This window comes from Lissotriton vulgaris, chromosome 6 (assembly GCF_964263255.1).
Source record: "Lissotriton vulgaris chromosome 6, aLisVul1.2, whole genome shotgun sequence".
Lineage (NCBI taxonomy): Eukaryota > Metazoa > Chordata > Amphibia > Caudata > Salamandridae > Lissotriton > Lissotriton vulgaris.
In genome coordinates this window covers 979,056,483-979,071,700 of record NC_141694.1, presented here as the reverse complement: position 1 = coordinate 979,071,700, position 15,218 = coordinate 979,056,483, and the positions used below count along the sequence as shown (strand labels likewise).

The 15,218-nt window shown below is 48.8% G+C and overlaps 1 long non-coding RNA gene across 1 annotated transcript in view; it reads right to left on the bottom strand.

The window, feature by feature from the left end:
- The window catches only part of LOC147708276 (uncharacterized), a 140,067-nt gene that overhangs the window by 30,598 nt on the left and 94,251 nt on the right, over nucleotides 1–15,218 (bottom strand). Inside the window, exon 7 of the long non-coding RNA XR_015296494.1 lies at nucleotides 14,364–14,500. This is a non-coding gene — a long non-coding RNA (uncharacterized LOC147708276). The remainder of the gene's footprint in view (nucleotides 1–14,363; nucleotides 14,501–15,218) is intronic.

The window sequence follows — 15,218 nt, the reverse complement described above, 5'->3', positions numbered from 1 at the left end:
GAGTGGCCCTCACGTGAGACAACATCTTGCTTTAGCTTTATGTCAGCTGGCGAGGCAACAGATTGGCCCTCATTTCAGGCAACATCTTGCTTTAGCTTTATGATATCAGAGCGCCTCAGGTCCAATTGTCCTTGTGGAAGCGGCCACAAAAAGGAGGATGAGAAATCAGACGTTATGCAGTAGGTTACCATCTGTATTCATGACTGCAAGGCAAGCAGGAGGGGGAATGGTAAAGGGCTCTGAACCACTCCAAGCACTGGGGCCTTTTTGAAAGTGGGACAGAGATACAAAAATAGAGATTATCCTGATCAATAATCCATATTAAGTATCAGAGTCCAACATACAGAGTGCAGGGGAAGACGTTAAATGAGTTTCTTTCCGTGAGAAGGAAACACTATTGTTTGAAAGGGATATAGTGCATTTCAGCCACAAAGGTAGCAATTTCCTTGAATGGAACATTGCTAGCATCAGATTCTAAATCATTTTTAAGTAGCCTTGGAAGCAGTCAGTCTATTATTAACTATCATGCCCAACACGGGGGCGTGTCAAGCCAGCCACGAATGTGGTCGGCTGCTGCTAGTGCTCCGGGTCCGCCTGGCAGCAAATCCTGAAAAACAGCGTCTGCTGGAACCCTGCCCACAGCGGAAGGTGGCGGATCGACGCCGGAACCCTGCGGTGACACGGTGACCCATCGGCGTACAGATTTTGTTCCATAATGTGGGTCAGAAGAGGATTGGGCCTACCGCCACGCATACGGGAAGAACCTGGAAGCTGCAGTTGGGGCGAGCCCGGAGCCACTGGGGTCAGCGGGACCGGAAGTGATCGGTTTGGCGCTCCGGAGCACTCGGAACGCTGTGTGACCTGACCGGAGGCGGCTGCGAGGTGCCTCCCTGTGACACCGCAAGATCTCGAGGGGGAGGAGACCCGGACCCCACTGGGTGGCGGTGAGTGCCGACCCCAGCTCTTAGTCTGCTGGGGCATGCCACGGGACTGGGTTGGCCTGTGTTTGGGGAGGTCCGGTAGCGGTGGAGGACTGACACATTGCCCGCGAAGGAGCAGGGGCGGGTGACCGAAGAGAGGAACCCACGGAGCGCCCAGGCAACCGAATGGGACAGCACTGGTGATGTGACACAGAAGAGAGCGACATGGGGAAAGAACTGATCTTGGGAATTCCCCCCCCCATCCCGCCACATAAAGTTACGGCCCGGACCCCATCGGAGGGACGGAACAGCCGGGCTGCTGAGACACTGGCCGCCCGCGGAGGTGAGACTGCCGGTGAGGGGAGACACGTGGAGCTGCCTCATTTTCTTCCCAGTGTAAGAATTGGCTTTTGTAGTTTGGTTTGCCCTGTTCCCATCATGCACTGGGACAGGAACAGACTAATTTGCATACAGCCAGGTTCTGAAACTGGGATGGTGCAGTGAGCTAAAAAACGGTGTTGGATCTAGCCCTGATCTCTTGACTGGGTGAGAGCTTTCTGCTTAATTCAGAGACTCTGTCCCTCACCACCCCTTGTTGTAACTATTTTTGTCCACCCTAAGCGTGGAAGGGTATTCTCAGATGTGAGACCCTTGCTCATTGCACCATCAGGATTCAAGCAAACCGGGCCGAAGACGGCTGTAATGCCAGAAACCGGTCCCCGGGAGCTTGTTTCCTTCCCAGTGTAAGAATTGGCTTTTGTAGTTTGGTTTGCCCTGTTCCCATCATGCACTGGGACAGGAACAGACTAATTTGCATACAGCCAGGTTCTGAAACTGGGATGGTGCAGTGAGCTAAAAAACGGTGTTGGATCTAGCCCTGATCTCTTGACTGGGTGAGAGCTTTCTGCTTAATTCAGAGACTCTGACCCTCACCACCCCTTGTTGTAACTATTTTTGTCCACCCTAAGCGTGGAAGGGTATTCTCAGATGTGAGACCCTTGCTCATTGCACCATCAGGATTCAAGCAAACCGGGCCGAAGACGGCTGTAATGCCAGAAACCGGTCCCCGGGAGCTTGTTTCCTTCCCAGTGTAAGAATTGGCTTTTGTAGTTTGGTTTGCCCTGTTCCCATCATGCACTGGGACAGGAACAGACTAATTTGCATACAGCCAGGTTCTGAAACTGGGATGGTGCAGTGAGCTAAAAAACGGTGTTGGATCTAGCCCTGATCTCTTGACTGGGTGAGAGCTTTCTGCTTAATTCAGAGACTCTGTCCCTCACCACCCCTTGTTGTAACTCATTTTCTTCTTGGCTGCGTCCTGCGGGCCCAGGGGGAGGCGACCTATGGAGCGAAGCCCGCTGAGAGTGTGGGACTGCTGGCCTGGGTGATGCCTGACAGGACTATGGAGGCCCTGGTACCTTGCGACCTCCGCCTTTGTGAATATTTGCCCTTGGGATCCGGTGTGGAGCCCGAGGAAGGGGCGAATTGACCGGGACGAGTGGACACTCACGGAGGAACTGGTGAGGTCGGAAGAGACCGCTGACATACACCGCCATGAAGGGGGGGCTTGCTCTCTTCAGAAGGCTCCTATCTTACAAAATACGGCTTCGGCGCACTTCAGGAACATCATGGTGCAAAAGGGGGCAAAGGTGGCGGAGGGGCTCGGAGGTCAAGAGCTCACGCGCAACACAGAGAGCACTGGAGAAGGGAGGATTCCATCAAGCGCTACTGGGTCGGATTACGCCGGCGATCAGCAGGAGAACAAACTGGACTTAATCCTTAAAGAAATTATGGACTCCAGGTCGGCAATGGAACATCAGCTGGGGGCCCTAACCACAAATCTATCACTGTTAAAGGCAGACCGTAGCAAATTGGCGGACAAGGTAAAAGACCAGGGACTTGCCCTTTCCGAACTCACGCCGACTGTAGCAGACAATCCACCTCTGTTCAGCAACTACAGCAGCAGGTTGCCTCCCTCATGGACCGCGTGGAGGACGCGGAAAGGTCGGAATCGCCTCAACAACGTCTGCGTCATAGGCCTTCCGGAACGCTGTGAGGGGGCCCATGCAGAGGATTTCATGGAGCAGTGGTTCCGAGACAATGCTACTATGGAGGGTCTATCGCTGCACTTGTGTAGAACGGGCGCACAGGATCCCGACCGGTAGGCCCATATCAGGCCGCCCTCTGATAGCACGATTACTTAACTACCGAGATAGGGATGTTTTGCTGCAGAAAGCCCGTGAGAAGTGCCTTATCCAATATGAAAACAGAAGGGTGTCCCTCTACCCAGACTATACCAATACGGTCCAGAAACAGTGCTCCTCATATGTGGAGGTAAAGAAGAAGCTACAAAGAGCCAAGTTGAAATATGCGCTGCTTTTCCCAGCCCGACTGAATATCATCCACAGCAGGAAAACACATTTCTTCGAGAGCCCATCGGAAGTCGAGGAATGGCTGGAGGTGATGGGCATCGACAGGAGTAAGGACGCTTCTCAGGATATAGCTACCAGTGGCTCGGGGAGAGACTCATGTCCAGAAAGAGAGGACTCCCCAAATGCAAGGAGGAGCATAGGGAAACTTGGCCCATCACGGGAACAACAGAGGGAGGATCAGTCGGGTGCCGTGGCGATGGTGGGCACGTTCAGAGAGGATTTGGGGAAGATACCGACGGACTCAGACGACAGCACGGTCCCCTCTGACTCGGACAACAGTGTGATCCTGTTCCCTACTGTCACACCCCGAGCGGCAGATGATATGCTGGACAACTAAAGGGGTACACAGCTTCGTTTGGAGTGGACTGGTTACCTGCAGCGCCCGATATCCTTTACTTTGTGCTCACTGCTTGCTGTTGTTGTTGACTCATAGTACAAACAGATATCCATGGGTTTGGTAATAAGTATTGAACGCTGTTTATAATGTGCATACCCGCTGCTTCCTTGCACTTGTGAGATGGAATGAGTAGGGCGGGAACCCTGGTTGAGAGCGACCCTAGTGGGTCTATTGGTTCACATGGTGAGGTTATCTCCAGTACGTGTTCACGTGCAGATTTTTACTAACATGGTGCCACCAGGACGGCAAGTCGTTGAGCCAGCGGTACCCGGTGCGAATACACAGATGACTGTAGTAGTGCTTGACAACCCCCCCCCCTCAATGGCGAACGCACTCGTCCTTGGACTTATTTGTTTACTGTTCTTATGTTTGGCCCAGCAGTGTTGTTTTGCTGTGCCTGGTTTGTTCAGTTTTGGGAGGGAATTTTCGAATATGTAGTCTCCTGGTCGTTCGTTATATGGGCTTGCGCTGTGAGCCCACTGACACTATTATGCTTGGAAATAGACGATTATGGCTGATGCAATAGGATCTTATTGATTCACTATCTGGAATGTGCGGGGGCTTGGGGCGATACAGAAAAGACACCCAATCCACTCCTTCCTGCTTAGGCATCACACACAAGTTGCTTTCCTCCAGGAATCCCACCTTACGGTATCAGAAGCCAAGAAACTGTGAAAGAAGTGGAGAGGTACTAATTACTCTATGACTTACTCGGTCTTCTCCAAGGGGCGACTATCTGGGCCTGACATAAGAAGCCATTTGAGGAGATAGAGAGGAAAGTAGATGAGCAGGGTAGATTTATTCTGGTGAAAGGCACCCTAGATGGCGAATTAATTGTACTCGGCAGTATATACGCCCCGAATTTTGAGCAGGATAAATTTCTGCACACAGTTGGTTTGGCACTCTTGGACTGTGCGAACGTCCCCTGGGTATTGGGCGGAGACTGGAACATGGTCCTGAGCCTGGATAGATCACCCCCCCCCCCTCCAAATGACTGGAGCCTCGCGGCTGTCTGAAGTACTTCTAACCTGGGTGGAGGGCTGGGGTTTGATGGATGCATGGCGTGCCTTGAATCCAGATTACAAGGAATACTCATTCTATTCCACCGTACACAACCTCCACACTCGGATAAACCGATTTCTATGCTCACAGTCACTGATTTCTAGGATCGGGAGCCCAGAGTACCTAGCCAAAACTTTCTCTGACCATAGACCCCTGTCCCTCAGCCTCCTTTGGGGAAGGGTGCCGACCCCTGTACCTACCTGGAGTCTCAACCCGCTCCTTCTGGAGAATGGTCCCTTCCTCGCAACGCTCTCTGACACATTGTCTAATTACTTTAGAGAAAATTGGGACTCTGCCTCTTCTAATTTAGTAGTATGGGATGCCATGAATGTTGTGGTACGGGGAGCTGCCATAGGCCAGTTGGTAGGCTCCAGACAGGAAATTTACAGTAAACTCTGTGAGGTGGAGAACCGCCTAAAGATATTGGAAAGGGAGACAAGTGTAGATCCTGAGAAGAAGGGGGAGCTGCAGAAAGGGAATATAGATCATACGGAAGTATTGGAGACGCTGAGAAACATTGATTATAAAGTATATTTATGCCGTCAGCACGCTGATACTGATAGATCAGGTACACTATTGGCCCGCCTGGTATGGGACTGACCCGACCCCCCGGTGATAACACAGATACGTGACATGTCCGGAGGTTTGGCCCGCACGCAATCTGAAATTAACAAAGCGTTCCACGACCACCTAAGAGCACTATACGCTTCTTTTGACTTGGAGGACCCAGAACGTGTGTCTGTGCTCCTGCATGGCCTCCCGTTCCCTACCCTGTCGGAGGATACACAGAGGGACTTGGACGGGCCCATTACGCAACATGAAATACGGGTGGCAATTAGTTCCCTTAACCGCAATAAGACACCGGGTATAGACGGACTCCCGGTGGAGTTCTATGCGACATACCTAGACACTCTAGCTCCTGTCCTGGATAAGGTGTTCGGGGCAGCGTTTGAGGAAGGACATCTACCGGCAACGACGATGCAAGCTTTGGTTACATCAATACCTAAGCCCGGCAGGGATGCCTTGGACATGGCAAATTATAGGCCCTTATCAATGCTCTCTACGGAATATAAGATCCTGAGTAAGGCCATAGTCCTGCGCTTACAATCCCACCTACCCGCACTGGTGCATCAGGATCAATGCGGGTTCCTCCCGGGACGGAGTACGTCCCTGAACACTCAGAGACTGCATGCCCTCATCACAAGCATGCCACAGAAATATCCCCGGGCAGGCTGTACAGCGTTAGATCTAAAACAGGCATTCGACTCCCTGTCATGGACATTTATGTTTGAGGCCCTGAGGCGCTTTGGCCTCCCTGACTCCCTCCTGAGGTGGATTAGACTATTGTACACAGACCCTTCGGCCAGGGCGCGTACCTGTAGGTACGTGTCGGATAGTTACTCGTTGTACAGGGGCACCCGACAGGGATGTCCCCTGTCCCCGATTTTATTTGTTTTGGCACCGGAACCTCTGGCTATAGTGCTCCAGGCTCATGAAGCCCAGATGGGTAGATCGATCAGGGGTACGCATAATTTGATATCCATATACGCGGATGACATCTTGTTGTACCTCAGGGACTTAGAAGCAGATCACACGGCTCTCTATGATATTTTTTGCCGCTTTGAGGAAGTATCGGGCCTGGCCATCAACCCAGCAAAATCGACAGGCTTTTATTTCAATGAGGCACTACACCCTGCTTCCATCCGCTTCGGGACTCACGAGATACCGGTCGCGCAGACCACGTTCAAATATCTGGGGATCCAGGTAGATAGATCACCAGAGGACCAAATTGATGGTAATATTAAGCGTGCCAGTACCCGGCTCCGGAGCAGCGTGGGTTTTTTGATCTCCTTGCCCCTGTCCGTTATGGGCAGAGTCGCAATCTTTAAGATGGTTATGTTCCCACGCCTCTTGTATTATTTTGTAAACCTAGCTGTGACCGTCCCCCAACAAGTGTTTACCACACTTAATACCATTCTAACTACTCTGATCTGGGGTAATGGTCGGAGACGCCTTCGCAAGCTCCAGTTGGGAACCGACTCGGGGGGGGGGCCTCCGGGGTCCCAGATTTTCGGGGCTATTATTATGCCAGCCAACTCCAGTGGCTCTAACATTTGGTGGCCGGTAGGAACCTCCATGAGATCGGCTATACACCTGAGTGACTGGCACGGGGAGAGCGGCACTTCTTGTTGCTACCACAAAGGCGGATTCCTCCTGATTGTCACCCGCTCCTGCACATGGACATATTGTGCTGGAGACGAGCACTGTCCTACACCTCATCAGTAAAGCCATACATTCCCTTATTGGGTATCCCGACGCATCAGGGCAGGCTAACGCGAGATATACTGCGCCCCTAGACGGAGGCTGGGGTAGTGGAGGTGGGGGCCTTTTTTGGTGGTGACACTCTGCTAGACCATGAGTCCTTTTTTCAAATTACAGGCGCTCCCCCTAGATTGTATTTGCTACATGCCACGGTTTCACACTACATTCAGAACACCTGGGCACCACAACGAACTCAACCCGCGGTCCATGAAATGGTCTACCTGCTCTATTATATGGGGGCTGGGGGACACTTAGTGCGCTGGTTATATTCTGGAGTCAGAGTACACGCAGCAATTCCGCTGGATATGCTTCAGGATACTTGGGCTCAGGACGCAGAGATAATACTCCCAGATAAGGCATGGCAGATTATTCTGGAGCATCCCAGGAGGGTGTCGCGGAATGTGAAATTTAGATTTATACAAACAATGGTACTGCATAGGGTGTACCTGTCCCCTCAGAGGCTACACAGAATGTTCCCGGACTCCCCCCATTGCTGTCCACGTTGCGGAGTAGAGGAGGCTGGATTCCTGCACATGCTCTGGTCCTGTGTATGTCTACGTGGATATTGGGCTTGGATATGTCAGGTTCTGAGAAATACAACTCACTTGCCTGTACCTGAAGAGATTTTATACTGCCTAGTGGGGTTCCGCAAAAGGTCCAAGGCGCTGAAGGCCAAATTGAGATTCTTGGATCCGGCTCTTTTGATAGCTGTCAGGGCTCTGACAAGGAGGTGGAAATCCCCCAGACCACCTGGGATGGCCGCATGGCAGATGAAATTGGTAAAGTGGGGCAGAGCAGAGGGAATGACACTGAGAAGGGAGGAGGAGAAAGGTCAGATAAAGTATCCCATAGCACAGGAGTGGGAGATCATGTTCATGGCCCTGGAAGGGATAGACCTCGTGCCATCTCAGGGTGATCGAGCGTAGGGTCTGGACAGGGTGAGTGATAGCATAGTTAGGTAACACGGGAGCCTGGAACACCGCACGGACAACTTGACTTGCTTACACAACAGTATATGTCTTTACAATAATAGCTGGGAGACAGTACATAGAGGGGTGCCGCTCGCAGCCGTTTGTGGTGCAGTGACTTTCTCTACATAACCTGCCTTCTTTGCTCCCTGTGTTGAGGATATTGTGAACTGCTTGCCGATTTGGGCTGAACTTGCTGTGAAACTTTTGGCAGACACCCGGGCGGGACTGCCAAGACCAGCAGGCTTAGCTGCAATCATCCGCCGCAGCTGGGCCCTTTTCCCGCCCCCATCTCCCTCTACTTAGCACCACCTAGGCCCGCGATACGCAGGACGCGCGTAGGCTCAGCACGGGCGAAGCCCGGGCCAAGGGCGGGCCCGTATGAGCCCGTCCGAGGACGATCGAGGCCGGGCTGGGCCACCCCCCTAAGTTCGGGTTTGTGTAGAGTATTCCCTATAACGTTATACCTATTGTTGTTGCGCTGCAGATCATCCCAGCCCGAATCCATCTAAACATTCTGTCTATATTGATTGTTATTTCCAGTGCCCGAGTCCCCTACCCATCATCTCTAAAGGCATCTCGCTCTGGGAAGGTTCGAAAAGTTACACTTTCCACCCGGGGGGGCCGGTTACAGGTACCATAGATCAATTCATTACAAGGGTTGCAGTGGTATTGGAAAAAGAAATAGCCCTAACAGAGAAACGCTTGTCCTTTGATCTCTTAACGGGGAAGCGTTCATCTCTAGGTACCATTGGGTCTGCTACTAACCCAGAACAACCAGGAACAACTGTCCCCCTAGTCACCCTGAGTCTGAGATCCAGCCTATCGCTGGTTGGGCTTGATACTTCTGTGGTTGATACTGCAATAAATATATCCACAGGTTGCTCGGTCTCTAGTGGGTCGCAAAGTAGGGACTCCAATTCCCCTGCCTAATAGTGCCACAACTAAAATCCAAAATCAGGCGATACCAGCCGGCAAAAAACTAACGGCAATTCATTCAGTAGGCAAAAGGAAAAGAGGGGGTGGTCCTCAGTAGGGTGGCGTGGCAAAAATATCAAAAACAACCATCTCAAACCCAGCATCACAACATACTGCTCAGTCCCCTAGTCCAATTATGGCTATCCCCCGTCCAAATCAACTTCCTACCCTAAGTAGTGCAAATGACGGGCTATTCGACAAAGTAGAAAAATTATTTAAATCACTGACACTACCTCTTTTGGAGAGAATTAAATTGATTAACTGAAAACTAGAGCAACTCGAAAAGTTAGTACTAGTTAACTCTAGCGCGTTGAAAAGGATAGCGAAAGTCATGGAGGGTCCAAGCGCCAAAGCCCACCCATTTTGTCCCCCAGGGCTTAGAAGTGGTAGTGAGTCTGCCCAACCAGCCAAAATGACAGGACCAACAACCAAAACCCCCCACCTCGTGCTGAGACGCGCCCCTTAGAGATGGATTTTTCTGGTCCTATCGGGGAAAAGGGTACGCGAGTTGGCAAGGTGGCAAGTAGCCAGCCCGCACCCTCTGTGCGGGTAGGGAAGATACCGCCTAGTTGGACAACTCCACAGGGAAGCGAGGGTACTATACAGCGGCTGCCTTGTATCAAACTCCCCCCAGAGTCAGTACCGTACACGGTTATTCTGGTGGGAGTTCAGGGGATTAGAGCTGATAAAATTGAATCACATAGGGAGTTGAAAAACAAAGTCACCCACTGGCTCAACCGGAACAGACCACTCTCACCTTCCTCAAACGCAGAGATATTAAATGTTAGAAGGGTGAGTTGGGTTGAGTCGTAGAGAGAAGGATATAGAGGGTGACTGCGTAATTGTCAACTTTAGAGATCCTAGGGTGGTAGAGTACATTTGCTATGATCCAAGGTTCGGCAGAGTGGGAGATGTTCAAACCCTGGGCCTAAATTACTTTTATGCTTATGCTTACCATGGACCAACCAATCCCACCTCATTTATTCATAATATTAGATCTTTTGGTGTAAAACCGTTTGACAGGGCGAAGTATCATATGCCCCTGACAAATCTATTTGATCCACTTATTGGTCTAGAGGGGGTGAATTGACTTGAGAACAACTATAGGGGCTTTATGGTGGTCCAGCCAATGGGAAGTGAAGATACAGCATGCCAACTGAGTAGGGATGCGGATTACTTTGAGGGTCATGCAGTGGTGGATGGTGATAGTGTTGGTAGTGGTCTAGGCCTCTGCCCTTCACCCAGGATGCCCCCAGTACATGACGGAGAGATCGTAGCGAGGAAGGTTAGGGGGGGTGAGGCGGTCGAACAAGGTTCGGTGAGGTAGTGCCCAGGCTCCTCAGCAAGTGGGGCCCTATTGCAGGAAGGAGACCAATAGGGGTAAATCCGTCGGAGTCTGGTCAGATCCAGCACGCTATTAGGGAAAACCTGTTAAAAATTGTCTTGTGGAACATTGCAGGCCTGCGGCGTAAAACCTCAATAGCAGAGTGGATAGATTTTGTGGAGGACCATGATATCCTGATTTTCCAAGAAAGTTGGGCCCCTGATCTCATCCATCGCCTGGGGTATTTAAACTTTTTTAAACCTGCTATTAGAGGCAAAAGAGGTAGATCGTCAGGTGGCCTGACCATCTGGGTGAAGCAGTCGCATAGCTACAGGTCCACTGAAGTAATGGTGCTTAACCCTGACATTCTTGTTATAAGACTGTCGCGGCCGAATGAGATGGAGATCATCATTATTAATATATATGTTAGAGGCCAGCCTGGGGGGCGGAACTCGGGAATTACTAAAGAGCTGGATCTCATTCTCAGCTCCGTCGGGATGGATTGCCTCGTGATTGTGGCAGGGGATTTCAATTGTACATTTGAACCCTTACTTCTTGTGGGGGAAGATATTTTAGCAGAGGAAGATGCACAGTACAATATACCCTGCCTCGACATAAACCCAATAAAGAAGTGGACAGAAGTGGCCATACAGTGGCTGGGCTTCAGCCTCGAGCGGGGTTTGAGAGCTGTTAATGGTCGATCCAGGTCTGATAAATCCGGTCGGGTAACCTTTGATAATGGTATCAATTCAAGCAGAATCGATTATATTCTAATCAAGGTTGAGTACTGGTCCCTTCTCAAGGACATGATAATATCTGCCCGCCCTGAGAGCCACCATAACCCGCTCTTACTTTGCTTAAAAACTGCGGGCTTTCTGGAGACTGTCAGAGCCACCGAGATAGTAACAGCCAAATGCCTTTCTTTCCAATGATAGGCGTAGGGTCCGGTGGGATAGGGTAGTCGATGATCCCTTAATTTCAGACAAGATCTCTCAGGAGGTTTCTACCACTTTGTGTGCCTTACAGGCTCTGGCTGAACAAGAAGACCAGATTGCTAAAACTAGTGCTCTTCAGGAGCAGCTTTTTGGGGTATTGAAATCCCAAGGACATTAGTGCAGCAAGGATTACATACAGGAAAATCCAAAAACAGGCCAAAAAGGACTGGGATGATCAGCACTGGCAGGATCTACTAGTGGCAAGTAGGTCGAGAGACCAGACAAAGTTCTGGCAGATAGTTAAATGGGGAAGCACAGTGGAATCCCAAGTCCCGGATAACCAGGTGTGTGTCGCAGTTTGGGTCGAATATTTTGAGTCTCAGTTTAGGGGACTTGAACCTGTGACAGTCCCCCCCCCCCCTGTTCTTTCCCCACAAGTACTGACCCTGAGCCACTCCCTAGTGTTTGTTGGGAAAGATGTAGAGAACGCACTGAGGATGGTACAAGGAGGAAAAGCACCAGGTATGGACTGCATCCCGGCAGATCTATTTAAATTTGTCTTAATTAATTGGGTGCCTTAGATTACCTTTCTGGCAAATACTATCGCGAAGGGTGCACAAATCCCAGATTCTTGGCTAGGAGCTGAGATTCTGCCTATATTTAAAAAGATGGATCGTTCTGCTCCGGGGAATTATCGCCCCATCAGTTTAATATGCCATTCAGAAAATTATAGCTAGGATGGTGCTCGCTAAGATCCAGATTTGTATGGACCTAGAGAATGTCTTGTTCCCCTTACAAGCTGGTTTTAGATCCTGTGTAAGCACAATTGATCAGGTATTTAGATTTATTTTAATTTATTGGAAGGTTGTTATTCTGGGTGGTGGAACTATCTATGCAGCGTTTGTAGACCGAAAGTCTGCCTTTGACTTAGTTCCAAGAGCTAAGCTATGGGATGCACTGGGGATACCCCTAGAACTCCTTGCAATAGTAATCAGACTACACGAAGGAAACTTTGCGCAGGCTAGATGGGGCAAACAGGGGCAGGTTACAGAGAGATTTCCGGTTTCCCGGGGTGTACGTCAAGGGTGCGTACTTGCACCGACCCTGTTTCTGTTGTTCATTAACAGGGTAGTGCAGTACTTCGCAGCATTCCCTACAGATGCCCCTGGTCTAGGCTGTAATAAGTTCCCGCTACTTATCTTCGCGGATAACACCCTTATTCTATCTAAAATGTAGAAGGGTCTCCAGTCCGCCCTAAACAAGTTTGAGGTATTCTGCCAAGATAATGATCTACAGGTTAATGTAACAAAGACAAAATTTATGGTCTTATCTAAAAATAGACTGCAGTTGGGCCACGTTAGTTTGAATGGCAGTGTGTTAGAGTAGGTTAAAGTCATGACTTACCTAGGGTTTGTATTGGAAAACAGGCTTAGCTGGAAACCCCAGCGTGATAATCTCTCTGAAGTTTGCTCAGCTAACAGGGTGCTTAATTAAGAAACAGAGAACCTCACTGACCAAAAGGATAGGTCCTGCTTTAAAAAGGTACAATGCTAAAATAAGTTCAGCGATCTTGTACGGCGCGGACTTATGGGCTTTTTCGGACCTGTCACCATTAGTCAGAGTTCAAAATAAATTCCTTCGTAATCGTGTTGGCCTTCCCCAGTCCAGCCCCTTGAAGCCACTGCTACTCTTGGGTTGTCACCCTATTGATGATGCAGCACGTTTCAGAGCTGTTGCCTTGGGGAGGAGAGTGTGGACAACCCCAGAACTGGCACTTTTTGATAATGAAATCTTGGATGTCAGATCTGTGGTGGGCTCGGGCAATATTCTCTGGTTCAAAAAAGTAAGAATGCTGCTGGAAAATATGGGCCTAAGCCATCTCTGGATCGCTCCGAATAATAATGTCTTTCCTGAGAAAATGGAATTCAAAGCTCTATATTGGTCCACAGTAAGACAACAACTCATAGCACAGACATACAACACCTCTCTGTCTGGTAGGTTCTTAGAGCACAAACTTGACCCTTCTCTAGAGGCTTACTGGGATACCATCACCAAGAGTGGTGATAGGAAGCTTTTTCACCTGTTTAGGGTCGGGTCGCTTCCGTTGAGATTATTCACCAGTAAATGGCTTGGAGAAACAAATGTGTTTTGCCCCTGGTGTGAGGACCAAAAAGAGTCACTAGGCCATTTCTTTTTTGCTTGCCCAGCCTATTCAGCACCCCAGAACAAATGGTTAAAACCTATTTGTAAAAATTTGAAAACACGGGTGGGGCTGGAGGCGCTGCGGATGAGGACCGACACAACAGAACGAGTGGTCATTGCAGTTGCAAAGTTCTTGGGTTGGTCGTGTATTATCAGAGCCAAGCACCTTACAGATAGTTGATTATTTTCTCCAATCTGTTTTTATAAACATATTTTAGTACGTCTTTAATTGTATATATGTTATATTGTTGTAACATAATTTTTACTCTATGATTTGTCTTGCCAGAGCATTTTTAATGGTTAGGGAATGATGTTTGAGCTAATTTTTATGATTGTCTTTTATGATGAAATATTTCGAAATAAAGACGTATGAACTGAAAGGTACATAGAGGATTTCTAATGCGACCAGGAGACGGGAGGGGACATGGGTGGGATGTTGAGGGTGGGTGGGAGGGGGAAATACGCCTTTTGTTGTATTATATGTAGAGACTGCAGGGATATTGTTGATTCCCCCCACGGGTGGAAATGAAGATCACATTACTGTTAGCCGGGGCAGCTGCTAGTCTTTCAGTTTGGGGAGAAAATGTTAAAATTAACTGATGGATGCTTACATTATTTTGTAAATGGTATACAATGCTTTGATCGGTCTTGAATAAAGAGTTTAGAAAAAAAACTATCATGACCAACACAATGTGATCCATATTACTTCCATCTTGACAGAAAATATATTCAAGCACAGGCTCCCACTGGAAGGTAGTGAGGCCATTCAGATGCTGTGAAAGTCTTTTTAATGCCCAAAGGAATGATTGTGAGATATACTTACCATATAAACTGGTGAAATGATGATGTATGCCAGAAGACTGCTTTTTAAAAATTCTTCTTTTTTTTATTTTCTTCAGTCTCTGCAATGCAGAGAAATTCAGTTGTGAAACACTGCAACTGCTGGTGATTCAGTATAATCTGCAGAAGGAAAAGTCCACTGTTAGCACATTTACTATAAGCAGTACAAAAAAACTTGATTTTTGTAAAGGGTAAACAGATCAATTCATTGGAGTTCATTATTTTGAAAATCAACTTCACATTAGAAAATCAAATCTCAATTAGTGTGTATAACCTCCCACACTTTTCTGAATCCCATGCCTCATTTGTGAACACTCTCTCAACAACTGTAGCATGTACATTAGCACCTAGATAAAGAGATCTTTTACCAGCCAAGTGGCAGCGTACCCATCTCACTTCATTTGTTTTAGGACATGATACACCAGTGGCAATTAAGCCAGCTGATAAACTGAGCAAGGACGGGCTATGCTACAGTTAATGGGAATAATAATAGCTATGAATAGCATGATCACCATCATCATTTTAGGCAATTCCTACCAGTTAAGCAATAGTGAAGTTGAGACTCTTATGCTCAAAATTACGTTCATACAAATTTAGAAGTCTCAAAAAATGCCCTAATTTCTTTAATCTTACTATCTTAGTCTTCATTTGGGCATCCTGTCTACCCTGCTACTCATTTCATTACCAAGATAAATGTATCCTGCTGCTTGTTAGCCAACGGAGTGGCCCTCACGTCAGACAACATCTTGCTTTAGCTTTATGATGTCAGAGTGCCTCAGGTCCAATTGTCCTTGTGGAAGCTGACCACAAAAAGGAGGATGAGATATCAGAAGTAATG